The sequence below is a fragment of the Salvelinus sp. IW2-2015 genome, unplaced genomic scaffold (genome assembly GCF_002910315.2).
Source record: "Salvelinus sp. IW2-2015 unplaced genomic scaffold, ASM291031v2 Un_scaffold4718, whole genome shotgun sequence".
Taxonomy (NCBI): Eukaryota; Metazoa; Chordata; class Actinopteri; order Salmoniformes; family Salmonidae; genus Salvelinus; species Salvelinus sp. IW2-2015.
Window position 1 is genome coordinate 50278 of NW_019945987.1, and position 5074 is coordinate 55351.

General features: G+C 45.1%; 1 pseudogene; it reads right to left on the reverse strand.

Moving 5' to 3' along the window:
* Positions 1 to 3770, reverse strand: part of LOC112077586 (tight junction protein ZO-2-like) — a 33657-nt pseudogene extending 29887 nt beyond the window's left edge.
* Positions 3771 to 5074: the final 1304 nt, after the last annotated feature.

Sequence of the window (5074 nt, forward strand, 5' to 3'; positions counted from 1 at the left end):
ATGCTTTTTTAAAATCAAACACAAGTATATATTTTTAAACCTGCATATTTATGTTAATATTGCCTGCCTAAAATGAATTTCTTATAATTAGTGAAATTGTGTCACTTCTTTGGTGTTCGTGCAAGCAGTCAGGGTAATGCAGCAGTTTGGGGCCGCCTGGCTCGTGCAACTGTGTGAAGTCCATTTATTCCTAACAAAGACCGTAATTAATTTGCCAGAATTACATAATTATGACATAACATCGAAGGTTGTACAATGTAAACAGCAATATTTAAACTTAATGCAACCCGTTAGATTAAATACAGAACAGTTCCGTATTTCACTGAAAGAATAAACGTTTGTGTTTTCGAAATGATAGTTTCCGGATTCGACCATATTAATGACCAAAGGCTCGTATTTCTGTTGTGTTATTATGTTATAATTAAGTATATGATTTGATATTTGATAGAACTTCTGACTGAGCGATGGTAGGACCAGCAGGCTCGTAAGCATTCATTCAAACAGCACTTTCGTGCGTTTGCCAGCAGGCTCTTCCACATGCTTCAAGCATTGAACTGTTTATGAGCCTATCAACTCCCGAGATTAGGCTGGTGTAACCGATGTGAAATGCTAAGTAGTTAGCGGGGCGCGCTAATAGCGTTTCAATCGGTGACGTCACTCGCTCTGAGACTTGGAGTAGTTGTTCCCCTTGCTCTGCAAGGGCCGCGGCTTTTGTGGAGCGGACGGTAACCTGCTTCGATGGTGGCTGTTGTTGATGTGTTCCTGGTTCGAGCCCAGGTAGGGCCGAGGAGAGGGACGGAAGCTATACCGTTACACTGGCAATACTATAGCGCCTATAAAAACATCAATAATCCAAGGTATATGAAATACAAATGGTATAGAGAGAAATAGTCCTATAATTCCTATAATAACTACAACCTAAAACGTCTTACCTGGGAATATTGGAAGACTCATGTTAAAAGGAACCACCAGCTTCATATGTTCTCATGTTTCTGAGCAAAGGACTTAAACGTTATTGGCACATATTGCACTTTTACTTTCTTCTCCAAACACTTTGTTTTTTGCATTATTTAAATGAAATTGAACATGTTCATTTATTTATTTGAGGCTAAATTGATTTTATTGATGTATTATATTAAGTTAAAATAAGTGTCCTTCAGTATTGTTGTAATTGTCATTATTACAATTTTTTTTTTTTTAAAACTCTAATAATAAAAAAAAAACTCCACTAGATGTCAACAGTCTTTAGAAAGAGATTTCAGGCTGGTTGTTTGGAAAAATGAGCAGAAATTGTAGTTTTTCTAGGTGGCTCCCATTTTGGCCGTAGTGGTTCCAAGCGCGTGGAAGAGAGAGCGTTCTTTGGTATTTCCGGTAAAGACAATAACGATTCTCCGTCTTAAATTTGATCATATTTACATATTAGGTACCTAAGGTTTGATTATAAACGTTGTTTGACTTGTTTGGAAACGTTTATTAGTAACGTTTGGGATTCATTTTGTATGCATTTTGATGGAGGGGAAACCGGGTGGATTATTGACTGAAGCGCGCCAGCCTAAACTGAGTTTTATGGCTATAAAAGAAGACTTTATCGAACCAAAAGGGACCATTTTGATGTATCTGGGACCTTTATTGGAGTGCCAACAGAAAGAAGATCATCAAAGGTAAGGCATTTATTATATCAGTATTCTTACTTTCGTGGCGCACCTGCTGGCTTGACATTTTTTTCATGCTTTGTATGCGGGTGGCTGTCCTCAGATAATCGCATGGTGTGCTTTTGCCGTAAAGCCTTTTGAAATCTGACACAGCGGCTGGATTAACAAGAAGTTAAGCATTATGTTGATGTATCACACTTGTGATTTTATGAAGTTAAATATTTATAATTCTGTAGTTTGATTTCGCACTCTGCAATTTCACCCGATGTTGGCCAGGTGGGACGCTACCGAAGTTAAACAGCTCCGTGACGTGACAGTGTTAAAACAAGCTCCGGGACTGACTAGTGTTAAACAGCTTCCGTGGACTGACAGTGTTAAACAGCGCCGTGGACTGACAGTGTTAAACAGCGCCGTGGACTGACAGTGTTAAACAGCTCCGTGGACTGACAGTGTTAAACAGCTCCGTGGAACTGACAGTGTTAAACAGCGCGTGGACTGACAGTGTTAAACAGCTCCTGAGACTGGACAGTGTTAAACAGCTCCGTGGACTGACAGTGTGTTAAACAGCGCCGTGGACTGACAGTGTTAAACAGCTCCGTAGACTGACAGTGTTAAACAGCCCGTGGACTGACAGTGTTAAACAGCTCCGTGGACTGACAGTGTTAAACAGCGCCGTGACTGACACTGTTAAACAGCCCGTGGACTGACAGTGTTAAACAGCGCCGTGGGACTGACAGTGTTAAACAGCTCCGTGGACTGACAGTGTTAAACAGCGCCGTGGACTGACAGTGTTTAAACAGCTCCGTGGACTGAACAGTGTTAAAACAGCCTCGTGGACTGACAGTGTTAAACAGCGCCGTGGACTGACAGTGTTAAACAGCTCCGTGGACTGACAGTGTTAAACAGCTCCGTGACTGACATGTTAAACAGCTCCGTGACTGACAGTGTTAAACGCTCCTGGACTGACAGATGTAAACAGCTCCGTGGACTGACAGTGTTAAAACAGCGCCGTGGACTGACCAGTGTTAAACAGCTCCGTGACTGACAGTGTTAAACAGGCTCCGTGGACTGACAGTGTTAAACAGCTCCGTGGACGAGACAGTGTTAAACACTGGACTGCTCCCGTGGACTGACAGTGTTAAACAGCTCCGTGGACTGACAGTGTTAAACAGCTTCCGTGGACTGACAGTGTTAAACAGCTTCGGACTGACCAGTGTTAAACAGCGCCGTGGACTGACAGTGTTAAAAAGCTCCGTGGGACTGACAGTGTGTAAACAGCCCGTGGACTGACAGTGTTAAACAGCGCGTGGACTGGACAGTGATTAAACAGCGCCGTGGACTGACAGTGTTAAACAGCTCCGTGGACTGACAGTGTTAAACAGCGCCGTGGACTGACAGTGTTAAACAGCTCCGTGGACTGACACTGTTAAACAGCTAGCTACTAACAACATCAACACTATGCACACTGATACTCACTATCTTGGCGGTCTTCCCACATTTGCGTAACTGCTGCACAGCGAAGGAATGAGGCACGTTGTCCATGAGGATGGAGTTGACCTGGATCACACGATCTTTCTCACTGGAGGAGAGAACACAACGTAACGTTAACATAGAACAACAAAACACACATGAAAGAGTACATTAGAATCTCATCAATCCTGGAACAGCCTTGCTGCATTTCTTTAGGCAAAAGTAGCTTCCTATCCTGGTCTCTTTTCAGTCATCTGCGTAGATGAAAGACGATGTCAACCATATTGCTTGACCGTATAGTGTTTATATTTTATTAGATCAGTGCAGATGAAGGACAAGACACCAGTAAGTGACTTCACACTATTGAAATGAGACCCGATGGCTTCCGGTACCAGCAACCACAATGACGGTATCCCCTTAACTGACTTCCTGACGTATTCGGCAAAAAAATAAGCATTAAAGTTTTGAAAAACTCAGTGAGGTCTGGTTAGTTGATGATGTAAGAGGAAGTGGTGTAGCATACAACAGGAGTCCGTCAGCTGGTCCACCCTGTAGGACGTCTGACACGATGATTGACATCTCTCCGTTATCCACGTTGGGGTTGTCCCGTCCCCCCGACACGGCAATACCAAACCCCATCTTGGAGTCCTACAGGAGGGAGGGAGGAGAGAGATGGACACAGAGAGAATTTAGTTGGGGTTTGGGCAAATAAAAATATACAGCATTGAAATGGAGAAGGAAGGTCAGACAAACAAATACACTGAAATGGGTTGAAACAGGTAGACAGACAGGTAGCCAGACAGGTAGCCAGACAGGTAGACCGACTAGCCGGACAGGTAGCCGGACAGGTAGCCGGACAGGTAGCCAGACAGGTAGTAGTTTCCCCTTGGATAAGAGAGATGTCTTGTTTCCCCTTGGATTAGACAGAGAGTCTTGTTTCCCTTGGATAGACAGGAGATGTCTTGTTTCCCCTTGGATAGACAGGAGATGTCTGTTTCCCTTGGATAGACAGGAGATTGTCGTTGTTTCCCCTGGATAGACAGGAGTTGTCTTGTTTCCCCTTGATAGACAGAGATGTCTTGTCCCCCTGGATAGACAGAGATGTCTTGTTTTCCCCTTGGATAGACAGAGATGTCTTGTTTCCCCTTGGATAGACAGAATGTCTTGTTTCCCCTTGGATAGACAGGAGATGTCTTGTTTCCCCTTGGATAAGAGAGGAGATGTCTTGTTTCCCCTGGATAGACAGGAGATGTCTTGTTCCCCCTGGATAGACAGGAAGATGTCTTGTTTCCCCTTGGATAACAGGAGATGTCTTGTTTCCCCCTGGATAGACAGTAGATGTCTTGTTTCCCCTTGGATAGACAGGGGGAAACAAGTAACCCCAGCACCCAGCTACTGTCTCGCCTCCTCTCTACCTGTCTCTCTACCTGGCTACCAGTCCTTCTAACCTGTCTACCTGTCTCTCACCTGGCTACCTTCTCTCTTACTTCTTCTGTCTACCTGTCTCTACCTGCTACCATGGCTACCGCTGGCTACCTGTCTCTCTACCTGTCTGGCTACCTGTCTGTCCACCTGTTTCTTTACCTGTCTCTACCTGCTACCTGTCTCTCTACCTCTCTCTACCTGTATGGCTACCTGCGTCTGTCCAACCTGTTTCTTTACCTGTCCTCTACCTGGTACCTTCTCTCTACCTCTCTCTTACCTCTCATCTACCTGTCGTGGCTACCTGTCTGGCTACCTGTCTGGCTACCTGTCTCGCTACCTGTCTGGCTACCTGTCTGGCTACCTGTCCGGCTACCTGTCCGGTACCTGTCCGGCTACCTGTCCGGCTACCTGTCCGGCTAGTGTCGTCTTCTGTCTGCCTACCTGTCTGGCTACCTGTCTGGCTACCTGTCTGGCTACCTGTCTGGCTACCGTCTGGCTACCTGTCGCTACCTGTCCGGCCTACCTCG